The 19,346-nt window shown below is 44.4% G+C and overlaps 1 protein-coding gene across 3 annotated transcripts in view; it reads left to right on the top strand.

Moving 5' to 3' along the window:
* Window positions 1–19,346, top strand: part of CEP170 (centrosomal protein 170) — a 221,812-nt gene that overhangs the window by 98,720 nt on the left and 103,746 nt on the right. The window lies entirely within an intron of this gene.

Below are 19,346 nucleotides of genomic sequence, written 5' to 3'. Positions count from 1 at the left end.
ATTTATACGGACATCCCCGATGTTTGTATACTAGATTAGCGTAAGGTATTACTGAGTTGAGCAGTGATTTCCATTGTGGAACCGTTGGGTGAAGATCTCCCATCCAACGAAGTGCAATAGCCTTCCTGGCCATGAACAGGGTCTCCCGTAAAAATATACCTTCATAGTGTGTCCAGGAGTTCGGTGGGAACAGACCCAACAAACATAGCCCCGGCTCACAGGGGACTCGTTTACCTGTTACTGATGAGAGAAAGTCCGTGACCCCTCTCCAGAATTTAGCTATTACCGGGCAGTGCCACACCATATGGTCGAAGTCTGCCCGACCATGCCGGAATTTTTTACAACTAGCCGAGGAAAATCTGCCCATATGCAATAGCCTGGTAGGAGTTATATAACATCTATGGATAATATATAGCTGCGTCATTTTATTATTAGCCGCTGGTGAAACCGCAAGATGTGAAGACATTTCATCAAGCCAATCCTCCTCAGTCAGGTTCGGAATCAGCCCCTTCCATCTAAGTTCCACCGCACAACCCGTGTGTGCTAACCTTTGAGACAGCAGGAACGTGTAGACTACTGATATCAGGCCCCGCGGGCCTTGTGTTCGAAGCACCCCTATAAGGGGTAGGGAAGATATCAAAGTCTGAGCGTGTCTGAATTGGGCCCTGAGAGCGTGGTGCAGCTGTACACATCTAAATGTATCCCTCTCTGGCACCTGAAATGTATCTTGTATCTCCCTTGCTGATAACGCGTGTCCATCTCCAGTACTCAAATGTTTCATTTGTGTCACCTCTAAACCCTCCCAGAATGCATGATCCTGAAATCCCAAAAAGTGAGGTAACCCATGGTTGGACCACAGCGGCAACTCTGCTACCGTATCTTTAAATTTCAACAGTGATTTTGCATGAGCCCACACCTGCTTTGCCAGTTTAATCAACGGTAACGTATGCTTAGGGCTAAAATCATGTGGTTCCAACACGGGCCATAAGTTAGGTACTCTGAGAAAATGTGCTAGATGATGTTCGGCATTGGGCAATGGATCATCCAACATCCACAGCCTAATATATCTAAGTTGACCTGCCAAATAGTACAAAAACACATCCGGTAGGGCCGCTCCCGCCCTCTGTTTGGGCCTCTGCAGAGTGTCTATTTTGAGCTTATGTCTATTCTTTCCCCAGATAAATGGAGTAAATATAGAGTTGACCAAATTAAAGAACTTTTTAGGAACCATTGTGTCCGCGTGTTCCAAGACATATAGCAATTTAGGTAGCACTACCATTTTAAATAGGTTAATTCTACCCGCCACTGATAAGGGGAGTGATTTCCATACTGCAAATTTATCTTTCAAATATGAAAGTAGGGGGTACACATTTATATCGTATGAGTGTGAACTATCCCTAGATATCCAAACTCCCAGGTATTTAAAACTATGCACCACTTGTAGACCCTGAAAATGTGAGCCCCACCCACAATTGTTAGAATGGAGAGGCATGAGATAGGACTTACTCCAGTTAACATGCAGGCCCGAAAAAATGCTAAACACCTCCATCAATCTCATAGCCCTAGGTAATGAGGCATTCGGGTTGGCCAGGAACAGCAGCATATCGTCAGTGTAAAGTCCTATGCAGTCTTCTCGCGGTCCGATCCGAATGCCCTGAAAGGCCATATCTCTTCGAATCCCTATAGCCAGGGGCTCTATGGCAAGTGCGAACAATAGGGGGGACAATGGGCACCCCTGTCTTGTACCCCTATGAAGCAAAAAGGAGGGGGACAAAATCCCATTAACCACTACCGAGGCTCTTTATATATGATTGTAATCCATTTGATAAAGGTAGTCCCGAACCCGAATTTCCTGAGCACCTCACATAGGTATGTCCACTCTACAGAGTCAAATGCCTTGGCTGCATCCATGGATGCCAGCGCCCAATCCTGCTGCTCCCACCACCCCATCTGAGTAACCACCTGAGCTCTACGAATACTATCCGAAGTGGATTTCCCTGGTATAAAACCGGTCTGATCAGAGTGTATGACATCATTGATGACCCGCGCTAGTCTATTGGCCATTAATTTAGTCAGTATCTTATAGTCTATGTTAAGCAGTGATATGGGGCGGTAAGAACCACAATCCTCTGGGTTCTTGCCTGGTTTTAGAATAACTACTATGGTAGCTTCTTTCATAGAATCCGCCAGGTCACCCGCCAATAAGCACGCCTCAAATAGAGAAAGAAGTTGGGCTGACATAACCTCAATGTATTGAATATATACTTCCAGAGGAATCCCATCCGGGCCCGAGGCCTTACCCTTAGTCATATCCAATATACACTCAGAAATCTCCTCCACTGTGAAGGGGGACTCGAGTAACTCACACCCCTCTTCCGACAACTGTGGAAACTGCATGTCATCCAAATATTTCCTTCCCCAACTCTTCCATTGAGTGCCCAGCCCTAGACGTATATAAGTCCCTATAGAAGTCTGCAAATTGAGCCACTATCTCCTGGGAGGTATGGACCAAAACATTCTGAGCATTTCGATTATTCAGCACTGGAGGAGACATGGTATTCTGTCTAACCACATGAGCCAAGAGTTTGCCGGATTGGTTACCCAATTCAAAAAAGGATTGGCCAGTGAAGAAGAGTCTACGGTCCGCCTTCTCCTGCAGTACTAGAAGATAATCTCTCCCCACCGAGAGCCAAGCCTCCCTGTTTTGTGGGGAGGGATCACCCACAAACGCGGACTCCAATTCTCCACACTTTCCCGCCAAATCCTTTTCCCTTTGGGCCGAGGAGCGTTTCACAAATTATATTGATGATTTCAGGCAGCCTCTCAAATACGCTTTCAGAGTATCCCATCGTAGTAACCCATTCTGCTCCTGCCTATGTGCTTCAAGAAAGACATCTAGCTGATCTGGGATCCTATCATTTGGTTTGATTAATTGGAGCCAAAACGGGTGAATTTTAAGGGCCCCCCTCCTACCCACCTCCGGTAGTGACATTTGCAGGAGAATCGGACTGTGATCAGAAATTGCTCTGGGGAGATGTTCAATACTTTCCATAGAATTATATACAGAGGACGTGCCAAAAATATAATCTATACGAGACAGTGCATCAAATTGTGGTGTGTGACATGTGAATTCACGAAGTCCCATATGACTAACTCTCCATAGATCTACCCAGCCTATCTCCTCCATTAATGAGGCTAATGGGGAGACCCCTTGTCTTGCGTCACCCTCTCCCCTCAACAGGAACCGATCAATAGACTGATCCATTATAAGGTTCAGGTCTCGTAGGAGGATCACTCTGGCTTCTTGATATGCGGAAGCAAAGGAAACCGCCTCCCTAAGAAGTGCCAGAGACCCTGGCGGTGGGTTATATATCCCCATTACGACATAAGGTGTGGAATTAATGTTGGCATGCACAAATACGTATCTCCCCTCAGGATCAATTCTGGTATGCATCACTTCCCACCTAAGAGTTATATGTATTAATAGAGATACCCCTCTAGATGCAGAAGTTCTAACAGAGTGTCTACTCCACTGAATCCAGTGCTTACCTAAAAATTGTACTGTGTCTGCTGTCAGATGCGTCTCCTGAAGACAAATTATATGTGGGTTCACTTTCTTAAGCACAGAGAAAATCATATTCCGTTTCCTTGGAGTCCCCATGCCCCTCACATTCCAGGACAAGAACTTAAGTGACGCCATACTTAGAAAACTCTCTATGTACTGATAACATCCCTTCCCTCTCCCCCCTCCCCCTCTCCCTAGGTAGTGCCATTCCCTGATATGCAGCTCTCAAAATGTAAGGTACTCGTTGTCTGACATAGTGTAAAACAGAGATCAAAAACATGAACCACATAAAAACCCAGTTTGCCATCAGGAGCTCAACAGGAGCTCAAGAGCTATATACTATATATGAAAGGGGTAGCTTCCACCGCTAAGGAATATACACAGTGGAATCACAAATCAGACTGCGTGCTCCAGCAGATTCCCCCCTATAATGTGCTTTACTGTGCCACAGAATTATAGGAACAACAACCCATTGGTCAGAATCCCCCTATTAACACTTCGGTAACCTACTACAATCACATATCGTAACAAGAGTAATATATGATCTGGAACCATTCTGAACTCCGGACCCCCTTATAGGCATATTACAGGAAGATAATGCATTATGAGGGGAAACTTTAAACATTGTCTCCCCCATGTATAACCTCTCCCCACATGGAAGACATCAAATAACCATTCAGGATACATATTCACCATTCCCGCGCTTAAGTCCCCCAAAAAATCTTCATCTTCTAGGCGACCTCTTATTCCTCAGCAACCATTCATCCGCCTCCTCAGGGTTGGCAAAAAATACAGCTCGATCTCCATCGACGACTCTCAAGCGGGCCGGATAAGCCATAGAATATGGAATTTGTCGGTCTCGCAGCTTTCGTTTAATCATCACAAACGATGCGCGTTGATGTTGTAGTTCCGGAGAGAAATCGGGGAAAATCGACACCGTGACGTTATCCACTTTAATAGTCCCCTTGCGTCTGGCTGCCTGCAGGACCAGATCCCGGTCCTTACAATTTAACAATCTATCCAGGAATGGTCGAGGGTTTGCTCCAGGGGGTGGCGGCCTCGCCGGAACCCTGTGCGCTCTTTCCACCGCAAAAGCCTGCGAAAACACGGTATCTGGAAACATATCTTTCAGCCATTTCTCTGTAAACTCGTCCGGGGGGGATCCTTCTGCACGTTCTGGTAGGCCTATGATGCGAAGGTTGTTCCTCCTCAGCCTGTTCTCCAAATCATCCGCTTTCTGGCGCCATAAATCCACCTTGCCAGAGAGGTCCCGAAGTGTGTGGGGTATATTAGCTGTACGGTCCTCCAGATCCGACAGCCTGGTTTCAGCATGTGCGACTCGGTCCCTCAAGTTGTGCAAATCCTGCCTCAGGAGACCCACATCCACCTTAACCTCCTCTATTTTTGTTGTGACCGAGGTCTTGGTCTCTAATATCGCCGCCAGCAGCGTCTCCGATACTTGCTGCAATGTCAGTCCAGGCTGTGCTGTTACCTCAGCCGCAGGGAGTGACTCCGACTTCCCTCCAGAAACTTTTGCCTGCCCCTCTGCTCCATGCTGTGAGGACTCGCCGCGGGCGCCATCATGGACCGCACCCCGGGCAAACTCCTTCAACTTCTCCGCAGCTCCTGTCGCTTTTGACGGACCCATTTTGCTCCTCGTGGGCCTCTTACCCTTCCTCCGCAAGTTATAAGGAATGGTGGCCACAGTAGTTCCTCCGCAGGATAAATAATAGGGGTCTTTGGTCAGAGCCGAAGTTCCGTGCGACCGCTCACATCAGTGCCTGGCCACGCCCCCGCTTATGAGTTTCTTAATGGACAACTGGGCGTGTTTTACTTTTTGACCAAGTGGGCGTTGTGGAGAGAAGTGTATGACCGTGACCAATCAGCATCATACACTTCTCTCCATTCATTTACACATCATATAGTTATATCACTATGTGCAGCCACATACACACACTAACGTTACTGCAGTGTCCTGACAGTGAATATACATTACCTCCAGCCAGGACGTGACGTCTATTCAGAATCCTGCCACTTCACTAACGTTTCTGTGAGATTTACAGCAAGGCAAGCGTAATCTCGCGAGATTACGCTGTGAAGTGTAATTTAAAACGAGATTACACTTGCCTTGCTACATTACAGCGCTGATCACATTATGTACAAGATAGGGCACTTATAATGTGGTGACAGAGCCTTTTTAACTGTGTGGCCCTAACCATACAAAAAAAAAAACTGTAATGCAGCTTTTCATTTAATTGGGCTGTTAGCAGAAAGGAGCTGCATATCAGTTACTGTCAAACTTTAGTCACATTTGTCTGCACTGTCTGTTCTGCCTAACATAAGTAATATATACCTTATGGGAATAAACAAGCTAGAAGCAGGATGAAACTGATGTGGTTAAATAAAACAGTAAGGGGGCAATAAATGATAAAAAGAAAGCTTTCAAACCACTAAAGCAAGACGGTAGTGACGTGGCATTAAATAATTATAAAGAAAAAAATAAGTTGTGTAAAAGACAAATAAAGGCAGCAAAAATTGAAACCGAAAGACTTGTAAAAAACAAGTATAAATAACCCAAAAATATTTTTCAAATACATAAATAAGAAACAAAGTGTTGGCCCTCTCAAAAATAATCTGGGTATAATGGTGGAGGAGGATGAGGAAAAGTCCAATCTGTTACACCTTTTTCGCTACTGTATTTAGACTGGAAAATCCAATGTCAGACGACATGATTACGGATAAAGTAAATTCTCCATTAAATGTCACCTGCTTAACCCAGCAATAAGTGCAGGGACGCCTTAAAAACACTAAAATAGAGAAATCACTGGGTCCGGATGTTATACAATACTACGTTTTGCAGGAATTAAGTACCGTGATAGACAGACCTCTATTTCTGATGTTTAAGGTTTCTATCGTGACTGGTTCTGTTCCACAGGGCTGGCGATTAGCAAATGTGGTGCCAATATTCAAAAATGGGTCAATAATTGAGCCCGGAAACTATAGACCTGTAAGTTTGATCTCCATTGTGGGTGAAATACTTGAGGGTTTTCTAAGGCTGGGTTCACACGACCATGTTACGTCCGTAAAGTACGGAACGTATTTCGGCCGGAAGACCCGGACCGAACACAGTGCAGGGAGCCGGGCTCCTAGCATCATAGTGATGTACGATGCTAAGAGACCCTGCCTCGCTGCAGGACAACTGTCCCGTACTGTAATCATGATTACAGTACGGGACAGTAGTTCCACGCAGAGGCAGGGACTCCTTGCGTCGTACATCACTATGATGCTAGGAGCCCAGCCCCCTGCAGTGTTTTCGGTCCGGGTCTTCCGGCCGAAATACGTTCCGTACATTACGGACGTAACATGGTCGTGTGAACCCAGCCTTAGAAAACCCTCAAGTATTTCACCCACAATGGAGATCAAACTTACAGGTCTATAGTTTCCGGGCTCAATTATTGACCCATTTTTGAATATTGGCACCACATTTGCTAATCGCCAGCCCTGTGGAACAGAACCAGTCACGATAGAAACCTTAAACATCAGAAATAGAGGTCTGTCTATCATGGTCGTGTGAACCCAGCCTAAGAGATGCTATTCTCAAGTATCTCAATGTAAATAAACTTTTAACGCAGCATCAGCATGGGTTTATGAGTAATCGGTCCTGTCAAACCAATCTGATTAGCTTCTGTGAGGAGGTAAATTCTAGACTGGACCTGGGTAAGGCTGTGGATGTGGTGTATCTAGAGTTTTCGAAGGCATGGGATACTGTGCTGCATAAAAGGTTGGGATATAAAATGAAAATGCTGGGACTGGGGGAAAATATGTGTAACTTGGTTAACAATTGGCTCAGTGATCGAAAACAGAGGGTGGTTATTAATGGTACATCCTCAGAGTGGGTCACAGTTACTAGTGGGGTTCAACAGGGGTCAGTATAGAACCCTCTTTCTTTTTAATATGTTTATTAATAACCTTGTAGTGGGTTTACAGAGTATAACTTCAGTATTTGCAGATGATACTAAGCTCTGTAATGTTATCGACACGGAGGAGGATAATGTAATACTACAGAGGGATTTGGGGAAGCTGGAGGATTGGGCAGAGAAATGGCAAATGAAGTTTAATGTGGATAAGGCTTTATTCAGACGAACGGGAATTACGTCCGTACAATGTGCGTGATTTGCACGCGCGTTGCACGGACCTATATTAGTCTATGGGGCTGTGCAGACATGTCCGTGATTTTTACTCAGCGTGAGTCCGCTGAAAAAAAGTCACGACATGTCCGTTCTTTGGGCGTTTTGCGCGAATCACGCACCCATTGAAGTCAATGGGTGCGTGAAAACCACGCCGCACGGAAGCACTTCTGTGCGAACTGCATGATTCGCGCAACAGCTGTCAAACTGAATGTAAACCGATAAGCACCACGTCCTTTTTCTGTTTACAAACATCCAAATATGAGTGTCATAACGATGGTGGCTGCGCGAAAAGCACGCAGCCGCGCATCATATGCTGCTGCCACACGGAGCTGTTAAGTGGCTTTTGCGCACGCAAAACACCACGTTTTTGCATGCGCAAAAACGCCACGCTCTTGTGAATCCAGCCTAAATGTAAGGTTATGCACTTGGGCCGAGGAAACACATTTTACAATTATGCATTAAATGGTAAAAAGCTGGGTAAATCTACTACTGGAAAAGACTTGGGGATATTGGCATACAGTACATTTATCTTTAGCAACCAGTGCCAGGCAGCTGCTGCCAACGCAAATATAATCATGGGATGCATGATTATATCGCTCATGACAAGAACGTAGTTTTGCCTCTTTACAAATCACTAGTCAGACCACACATGGAATATTGTGTACAATTTTGGGCACCTATGTATAAGATGGACATGGTTGAAGTAGAAGGGTGCAAAAAAGGGCGACCACAGTAATTAAGGGAATGGGCGGATTGCAACACCATGAAAGGTTATTAAACTTGGGGCCATTCAGTTTAGAAAAAATGCAGCTTAGGGGCAATCTAATTACAATGTACAAATATATATTTGGACAGTACAGAGATCTTTTTACACCTAGGCCTGTAACAAGGACAAGGGGGCATCCTCTACGTCTAGAGGAAAAGAGGTTTCACCACCATCACAGACGGGGATTGTTTACTGTGAGAAAAGTGAGACTATGGAACTCTGTTCCAGAGGATGGTGTGATGGTTGATTCTTTGAACAAGTTCAAGAAGGGCCTTCATGCCTTTCTTGAAAAATATAATATTACAGGTTATGAGTACTAGATTCTGGAGATGGGACGTTGATCCATCCAGGGATTTATTCTGATTGCCATATTTGGAGTCAGGGAGTTATTTTTCAAAAGGACCACATGGTCTGTGCATCAGTGCCTATAAGATGGTGCACGCAGCTGCACGTGTCTGGGGTAGTAAAAGGTTCTCTTTAAGACAGGGTCATAAAGTCGAAACACTCCTCTATGACGTCCATATGGCCTAATAGAGTAAATGGACAGGAATTGTCTAAATGGGTTAATCCTTTTTATTTCAGGGAGCATTGAATAACAGATCAATCAGCAATAACACTAAAAGCACTGAAAGGTGATGTCAATAACATTGATTATCTTGATACAATGGTGCATGTCAATGGGTGGGATATATTAGTCAGCAAGTAATCGGTATGTTTTTTAAGTTGACGTGTTGGAAGCAGGAAAACTGGGCAAGCGCAAGGATCTGAGTGACTATTACAAGGGTCAAATTGTGATGGTTAGACGACAGGTCTTATAGGGAGTTTTCCCGGTATGCAGTGGTTAGTACCTACTAAATTAGTCCAAGATAAAAACAACTGGTGAACTAGCAACAGGGTCATGGGCGACCAAAGCTTATTGATGTGTGTGGGGAGCAAAGACTACTTTTTCTGGTCGGATCCCACAGAAGAGCTACTGTAGCACAAATTTCTGGCTATGATACAAAGGTGTCAGAACACAGTGCATTGCAGTTTGCTGCTTAATGAGTGCTCATGCTGGGCATGTGAGCATCAGAACTGGAACAAGAAGCAATAGAAGAAAGTGGCCTGGTCTGATAAATCACAATATTGTCATGTAGACGGCCGTGTGTGTGTCGCTTGCCTGGGGAAAAGATGGCATCGGAATGCACTATGGGAAGCTGGTGGAGGCTGTGTGATACTCTGGGTAATTTTCTGCTGGGAGACCTTGGGTCCTGGCTTTCATGTGGATGTTACTTTGATTAGTACCACCTACCTAAATATTGTTGAAGACCAAGTACACTTCCCTTAACCCCTTCCCGCATTTGGGCGTAACTGTACGTCCGAAAACCACGTGATTTCCCGCATTCGGGCGTACAGTTACGCCCTGCAGATAAAGCGAGCACAGGAGCTGTGCGCGCTTTATCTTCAGCAGCTGTCAGCTGTTATACACAGCTGACATGCCGCTGCAATGGCTGCGATGGCTGTTACCGCCGATCGCAGCCATTTAACCCCTTCAATGCGGCTCTCAGTGACGTCCGCCGCATTGAAGTGGTTTACAGAGGGAGGGAGCTCCCTCTGTAACCCCCGGGCCCCCCCGCGATGGATCGCGGGTGGCGATTGTTGCTATGGCAACCAGGAAGTCGTTACTAGGCTTCCTGGTTGCCCAGGTACGGTAGCCTATTAGGTCCTGCCCGAGGCAGGACCTAATACGCGAACTGTCAAATGAAAAATGACAGTTACGATGCCCTGCACTACATAAGTAGTGCAGAGCATCGTAGCGGGGATCAGAAGATCAGATCTTCAAGTCCCCAGGTCAGTGTAAAAGAAAAAGTAAAAAATGTAAAAAAAAATGTGAAAGAAAAATAAATAAATAAAAGTTAATAAATAATAAAAACAACACTTGCCCTGTTTCCCTGATCAACTCCTTTATTATTAGAATGAAAATATGAAAAAAAACTATACATAATAGGTATCGCTGCGTTCGGAACGGCCTGATCTATAAAAATATCACATTATTTTTACCGCACGGTGAACACCGTAATTTTTTTTAATAAAAAACAATGACAGCATTTTATTTTTTGGTCGTCTTGTCTCAAAAATTTTTTAATAAAAAGTGATCAAAAAGTTGCAAGTAACGCAAAATGGTACCAATGTAAACTACAGTTCGTCACGCATAAAACAAGCCGTCCCGCAGCGATATCAACTAAAAAATAAAAAAGTTATGGCTGTCAGAAAATGGCGACACTAAAACATGATTTTTTTAGAAAAGAGTATTTTTATTGTGGGAACGTAGTGAAACGTAAAAAAATGAAATAAATTTGGTGTCGCTGTAATCGTATCGCCCCGCAGAATAAAGTTAACATGTTGTTTATACTGCACGGTGAACACTGTAAAAAAAACAAAAAAGAAACGTGCTGGAATGGCTGTTTTTTGGTTTCCTCATCTCCCAAAAAATGGAATAAATCGCATGTCCCCCAAAATGGAACCAATAAAAATTGCAGCTCGTTCCACAAAAAACGCGCCCTCACACAGCTCCGTCACCGGAAAAATAACACGTTATGACTCTCAAAACGCAATGATGCAAAATGATTCTAAATGACGGCCCAGACTAATTTTTAGGTCCAGTAGAATTTCACTAAATACCCCACATCGTCATCTGCTGGGCCCCACAGGTGGACCCCGTAGATGCAGCAGAGATGAGGAAACTTTAGGGCCTTGTGCGGCTTATAGGGCTAGTGAAGAAGTCAAATATAAGGCAATACTGGAGCGCAGATATTTTGTATAATACCCAATTATCCCGGCCTGTGTATAAAGGATTGGTTCAAAGCGACCACACCAATCCATGGATTATTCATTCACCCCATTATTACATCCTATTATGACCTGTTGCACTCTGCCAAGCTTACATATACCCTGTTGCACTCAGCCAAGCTTACATATGCCTTGATGCACTCCGCCAAGCTTACATATACCCTGATGTACTCCGCCCAGCTTACATATACCATGATGTACTGCGCCCAGCTTACATATACCATGATGTACTGCGCCCAGCTTACATATACCCTGAAGTACTCCTCACAGCTTACATATATCCTGATGTACTTCGCACAGCTTACATATACCCTGATGTACTCCACACTGCTTACATATACCCTGATACACTCCGCCCAGCTTACATATACCCTGAAGTACTCCTCACAGCTTACATATATCCTGATGTACTTCGCACTGCAGAATCAACTGTAGCCTCTGGTGCCGATGTGTCCTCGCTCGTCCGACACGATGCAGGACCTGGGGCAGGAAGTGAGTGACGTCACAGCGTGATCTCTCGAGAACACGCTGTGTGTCTGCACTGCCAGAAGCTGGGCGTTGTGAAGAGAAGTGGATGATACTTCTCGTCAGAACGCCCAGCTAGTAAAAGTAGTAAAAACGCCCCGATGTACGCACATAATACACGCCCACTTGGACTTTTGCAAGACTCATTTGCATAAATACAAAAATGGTCATAACTTGGCCAAAAATGCTCGTTTTTTAAAAATAAAAACGTTACTGTAATCTACATTGCAGCGCCTATCTGCTGCAATAGCAGTTAGGGGTTGCAAAATCTGGTGACAGAGCCTCTTTAACTAACACGTGCTAAAAATGGCTAAACGGTATCTGGTCCTGAAGGCGCAAAATAGAGCAAAAGACATGTATCCCCTATCCACAGGATATCCACAGGACAGGGGATACATGTGTGATCGCTGGCATTGATAGGGAGAACGGGGGACTGAAAGTCCCCTGAAGTTCTCCATCACAAACCTCGGACTTCCGGGGTCTGTGTCGGCAGCTCCGTAGAAATGAATGGAGCGCCGGTCGTGCTTGTGCGCATGCGTGACCAGCGCTCCTTTCATTTTTATTGAGCTGCGCAGACGCCGGAAGTCAGAGGTTTGTCATGGAGAAGTTCAGGGGACTTTCAGTCCCCCGTTCTCCCTATCGCTGCCAGCGATCACACATGTATCCCCTATCCTGTGGAGATCCTGTGGAGAGGGGATACATGTATTTTGTAGGACACACTGTAGGTCGCATTTTTTTGGGAGGGGGGACGTTGTATGGCGTTCCCTACAGGGGGGGGGAACGCTGTATGGCGTTCCCTACAGGGGGGGTGGCTGTATGGCATTCCCTACAGGGGGGAGCTGTATGGCGTTCTCTACAGGGGGGGCTGTATGGCGTTCTCTACAGGGGGGGCTGTATGGCGTTCTCTACAGGGGGGGGCTGTATGGCGTTCTCTGCAGCGGGGCTGTATGGCATCTACAGGGGGGCTGTATGGCGTTATCTACAGGGGGGCTGTATGGCGTACTCTACAGGGGGATGTATGGTGCTATCTACAGACGGGGGTCTGTATGGCGTTATCTACAGGGGGGGGGCTGTAAAAAAGGCACTATCTACAAGGGGGGGGGGGGTTGTGTGACACCCAGGGGAGGGGGGGCCCCAGTCAAAAGTTTGCTATGGGGCCCAGTCTTTCCTAGTTACGCCCCTGCTCCTCACATCTTACATATACCCTGATGTACTCCGCACAGTTTACATATACCCTGATGTACTCCGCACAGTTAACATATATCCAGATGTACTCCGTCCAGCTTACATATACCCTGATGTACTCCACAGTTTACATATACCCTGATGTACTTCGCACAGCTTACATATACCCTGATGTACTCCACAGTTTACATATACCCTGATGTACTTCGCACAGCTTACATATATCCTGATGTACTCCACAGTTTACATATATCCTGATGTACTCCGCCCAGCTTACATATACCCTGATGTACTCTGCACAGCTTACATATACCCTGATGTACTCTGCATAGCTTACATATACCCTGATGTACTCCGCCCAGCTTACATATACCCTGATGTACTCTGCACAGCTTACATATACCCTGATGTGCTCCTCACATATTACATATACCCTGATGTACTCCGCACAGCTTACATATACCCTGATGTACTCCTCACAGTTTACATATACCCTGATGTACTCCGCACAGCTTACATATATCCTGATGTACTCCACAGCTTACATATATCCTGATGTACTCCGCGCATATTACATATACCCTGATGTACTCCGCACAGATTACATATACCCTGATGTACTCCGCACAGATTACATATACCCTGATGTGCTCCTCACATATTACATATACCCTGATGTACTCCGCACAGCTTACATATACCCTGATGTGCTCCTCACATCTTACATATACCCTGATGTACTCCGCACAGTTTACATATACCCTGATGTACTCCGCACAGTTAACATATATCCAGATGTACTCCGTCCAGCTTACATATACCCTGATGTACTCCACAGTTTACATATACCCTGATGTACTTCGCACAGCTTACATATACCCTGATGTACTCCACAGTTTACATATACCCTGATGTACTTCGCACAGCTTACATATATCCTGATGTACTCCACAGTTTACATATATCCTGATGTACTCCGCCCAGCTTACATATACCCTGATGTACTCTGCACAGCTTACATATACCCTGATGTACTCTGCACAGCTTACATATACCCTGATGTACTCCGCCCAGCTTACATATACCCTGATGTACTCTGCACAGCTTACATATACCCTGATGTGCTCCTCACATATTACATATACCCTGATGTACTCCGCACAGCTTACATATACCCTGATGTACTCCTCACAGTTTACATATACCCTGATGTACTCCGCACAGCTTACATATATCCTGATGTACTCCACAGCTTACATATATCCTGATGTACTCCGCGCATATTACATATACCCTGATGTACTCCGCACAGATTACATATACCCTGATGTACTCCGCACAGATTACATATACCCTGATGTGCTCCTCACATATTACATATACCCTGATGTACTCCGCACAGCTTACATATACCCTGATGTGCTCCTCACATATTACATATACCCTGATGTACTCCGCACAGCTTACATATACCCTGATGTACTCCTCACAGTTTACATATACCCTGATGTACTCCGCACAGCTTACATATATCCTGATGTACTCCACAGCTTACATATATCCTGATGTACTCCGCGCATATTACATATACCCTGATGTACTCCTCCGCACAGATTACATATACCCTGATGTACTCCTCACAGATTACATATACCCTGATGTACTCCTCACATATTACATATACCCTGATGTACTCCTCACATATTACATATATCCTGATGTACTCCTCACATATTACATATACCCTGATGTACTCCTCACATATTACATATACCCTGATGTACCCGCACATATTACATATACCCTGATGTACTCCGCACAGCTTACATATACCCTGATGTGCTCCTCACATCTTACATATACCCTGATGTACTCCGCACAGTTTACATATACCCTGATGTACTCCGCACAGTTAACATATATCCAGATGTACTCCGTCCAGCTTACATATATCCTGATGTACCCGCACATATTACATATACCCTGATGTACTCCTCACATATTACATATACCCTGATGTACCCGCACATATTACATATACCCTGATGTACTCCGCACAGCTTACATATATCCTGATGTACCCGCACATATTACATATACCCTGATGTACTCCGCACAGATTACATATACCCTGATGTACTCCTCACATATTACATATACCCTGATGTACTCCTCACATATTACATATACCCTGATGTACTCCGCACAGTTTACATATACCCTGATGTTCTCCTCACAAATTACATATACCCTGATGTACCCGCACATATTACATATATCCTGATTTACTCCTTACAGCTTACATATGCCCTGATACCCCATATGGGGTATTCTGGAGAACCCGCTTAACAATTTATGGGATGTGTGTCTACAGTGGTACAAGCTGGGCACAACTCATTGGCCACTGAAATGGTATATCTGTGGAAAACAGCAATTTTCAATCTGCAACATCTATTGTTTACTCATTTTTGAAAAACACTTGTGCGGTCAAAATGCTCACTACACCCCTAGATCAATTCTTTGAGGGATCTAATGGGGTAATTTTTCGGGGGGTACCACTGTACTGGTACTATAGCTCAATGCAACATGGTGTCAAAAAACGAATCTTATAAAATCTCCACTCCAAATACTAAATGGCGCTCCTTCCCTTTAGAGCCTTGCTGTGTGTCCAAATAGCAGTTTATGACCACGTGTGGGGTATTTCCCTACTCTGAAGAAGTTGCTTTACAAATGTTATGGTGCTTTTTCTCCTTTATTTGTTGAGAAAATGAAAACATTTTAACTAATGCTGCGTCTTATTGGAAAATAATGTAATTTTTCATTTTCACTGCCCATTTCTAATAAAATATATGAGACACATGTGGGGTCAAAATGCTCACTACACCCCTAGATGAATTCCTCAATGGGTGTAGTTTGCCAAATGGAGTCACTTTTGGGTAGTTTCCACTGTACTGCTACCTAAGGGGCTTTGCAAAAGCGACATGGCGCAGAAAAACCAATCCAACAAAATCTGCTCTCCAAAAGCCAAATGGCGCGCCTTCCCTTCTGAGCCCTGATGTGTATTCATACAGTACTTTATTACCACATATGGGGTATTTCCGTACTCTGGAGAAGTTGCTTTACAAATGTTACGGTGATTTTTCTCCTTTATTTGATGAGAAAATGAAACATTTTTACCTAAAGCTACGTCTTAGTGGAAAAAAATGAAATTTTTCATGTTTACTGCCCAATACTAATGAAATCTATGAAACACCTGGGGGGGGGTCAAAATACTCACTACACCCCTAGTTGAATTCCTCTAGGGGTGTAGTTTCCCAAATGGAGTCACTTTTGTGGGGTTTCCACTGTACTGGTACCTTTAGGAGCTTTACAAATGCGACATGGTGCCGAGAAATCAAACCAGCAAAATCTGTACTTCAAAAGCGAAATGGCGTGCCTTCCCTTCTGAGTCCTGCCGCTTCCCCAAACAGCCGTTTATGACCACATGTTTGATATTTCCGTACTCTGGAGAAGTTGCTTTACAAATGTTGGGGTGCTTTTCATCATTTATTTGTTGAAAAAAATTAAAATTGTGAGGTAAAGCTACATCTTATTGGAAAATAATGTCATTTTTCACTTTCACTGCCCAATTCTAATGAAATCTATGAAACACCTGTGGGGTCAAAATGCTCACTACACCCCTAGATGAATTCCTCAAGGGGTGTCATTTCCTAAATGGAGTCACTTTTGGGGGGTTTCCACTGTACTAGTACCTTTAGGAGCTTTACAAATGCGACATGGTGCAGAGAAATGAATCCAGCAAAATCAGCGCTCCAAAAGCTAAATGGCGTGCCTTCCCTTCCGAGTCCTGTCGCTTGCCCAAACAGCAGTTTATGACCACATGTTGGGTATTTCCGTACTCTGGAGAAGTTGCTTTACAAATGTTGGGGTGCTTTTCCTCATTTATTTGTTGAAAAAAATACAAATTTTGAGGTAAAGCTACATCTTATTGGAAAATAATGTAATTTTTCATTTTCACTGCCCAATTCTAATGAAATCTATGAAACACCTGTGGGGTCAAAATGCTCACTACACCCCTAGATGAATTCCTCAAAGGGTATAGTTTCCCAAATAGAGTCACTTTTGGGGGGTTTCCTTTGTTTCGGCACCACAAGACCTCTTCTAACCTGACATGGTGCCTGAAATATAATTTAAGTAAAGGAAGGCCCAAAAATCCTCTAGGTACTCCTTTGATTCTGGGGCTTTTGTTTCAGTCCAGTAGCGCACTAGGGCCACATGTGGGATATTTCTAAAAACTTCAGAATCAGGGCAATAAATATTCAGTTGTGTTTCTCTGGTAAAAAAAAAACCTTCAGTATTACAGGAAAAATGGATTAAAATGGAATTTCTGCAAAAAAAATTTAAATTTGCACATTTCCCTTCCACTTTGCACATTTCCCTTCCACTGTGAAACGCATAAAGGGTTAAGAAACTTTCTAAATTCTGTTTTGAGTACTTTAAGGGGTGCAGTTTTTAAAATGGGGTGATTTGTGGGGGTTCCTAATATATAAGGCCCTCAAAGCCACTTCAGAACTGAACTGGTCCCTAAAAAAATAGGCTTTTGAAATTTTCTTGAAAATGTGAGAAATTGCTGCTAAACGTATAAGCCTTGTAACGTCCTAAAAAAATAAAAGGATGTTCAAAAAACGATGCCAATCTAAAATAGACATATGGGAAATGTTAGCTAGTAACTATTTTGTGTGGTATAACTATCTGTCTTAGGCCTCATTTACACGAGCGTATTATACGCGCGTGCGACGCGCGTGCTTTTCACGCGTGTCGTACGCACCTATAAATAATAGTCTATGGGGCTGTTTAGACGATGCGTGAATTTTGCGCAGCGTGAGTGCGTTGCGTAAAACTCACGACATGTTCTATATTCTTGCGTTTTTCACGCAACACGCACCCATTGACTTCAATGGGTGCGTGAAAACAACGCATGCCACACTGACGGTCCTGCGTTGCATGCGCGAAAATCACGCAAGAGCTGTCAAACTCCTGAATGTAAACAGAAAAGCACCACGTGCTTTTCTGGTTACAAACATCCAAACGGAGTGTCAAATTAGAGAAGAGCGCACCGAACTTCACCGGGTTCGGCCGAACTCGTTTTAACCGAACCCGGCAAAAAATGTTCGGGTACGCGACGTCAGGAGACAGTCACTGCCCACGGTGCTGAAAGACTTAAACTGTTTCAGCACCATGGACAGTGACTTTCGATCACAATATACATATACGTGTAAAAAAAAAAAAGAAGTTCTGACTTACCGATAACTCCCGGCTTCTTCCTCCAGTCCGACCTCCCGGGATGACAATTCAGGCCAAGTGACAGCTGCAGCCAATCACAGGCCAAGCACAGGCTGCAGCCAATCACAGGCCAAGCACAGGCTGCAGCCAATCACAGGCTGCAGCGGTCTCATGGCCTGCCGCGTCATCCTGGGAGGTGGGGCCGGATGACAAGTGAGGGACGCGTCACCAAGGCAACGGCCGGGAGACCGGACTGGGGGAAGCAGGCAGTTCATGGTAAGTGTGAACGTCTATTTTTATTCACAGGTTGGTGTATATTGTGTTCGGCATTCACTGTCGAGGGTGCTGAAAGAGTTACTGCCGATCAGTTAGCTCTTTCAGCACCTTGGACAGTGACGGGCGTCGACTACCTCATCTCTATGATGGCGGCTGCGCGAAAATCACGCAGCCGCGCATCATACACGGATGACACACGGAGCTGTCAATTGCCTTTTGCGCACGCAAAACGCAGCGTTTTTTTGCGTGCGCAAAACGCACACGCTCGTGTAAATGAGGCCTTACAAGCAGATACATTTGAATTTAGAAAATGCTAATTTTTTGCAAATTTTCTCTAAATTTTGGTGTTTTTCACACAAAAATATTGAATATATCGACCAAATTTTTTCACTAACTTAAAGTACAATATGTCACGAGAAAACATTCTCAGAATCGCTTGGATAGGTAAAAGCATTCCCGAGTTATTACCACATAAAGTGACACATGTCAGATTTAAAAAATGAGGCTGTGTCATAAGGTCCAAAAGTGGCTGCGTCCTTAAGGGGTTAATGGCAACGGTATTCCCTAATGGCAGTGGCCTTTTTCAGCAGGATAATGCACTACGGAATGGTTCGAGAAATATGACAAAAAGTTCAAGGTTTTGACTTGGCCTATAAATTCCCCAGATCTTCATACGATCAAGCATCTGTGAGAGAGGCTGGTTAACCCCTTCCCGACCACCCCACGT

Source organism: Rhinoderma darwinii, chromosome 4 (assembly GCF_050947455.1).
Source record: "Rhinoderma darwinii isolate aRhiDar2 chromosome 4, aRhiDar2.hap1, whole genome shotgun sequence".
Lineage (NCBI taxonomy): Eukaryota > Metazoa > Chordata > Amphibia > Anura > Rhinodermatidae > Rhinoderma > Rhinoderma darwinii.
Note: the sequence above shows the minus strand (reverse complement) of the source record. Positions and strands in the feature narration are given on the sequence as shown.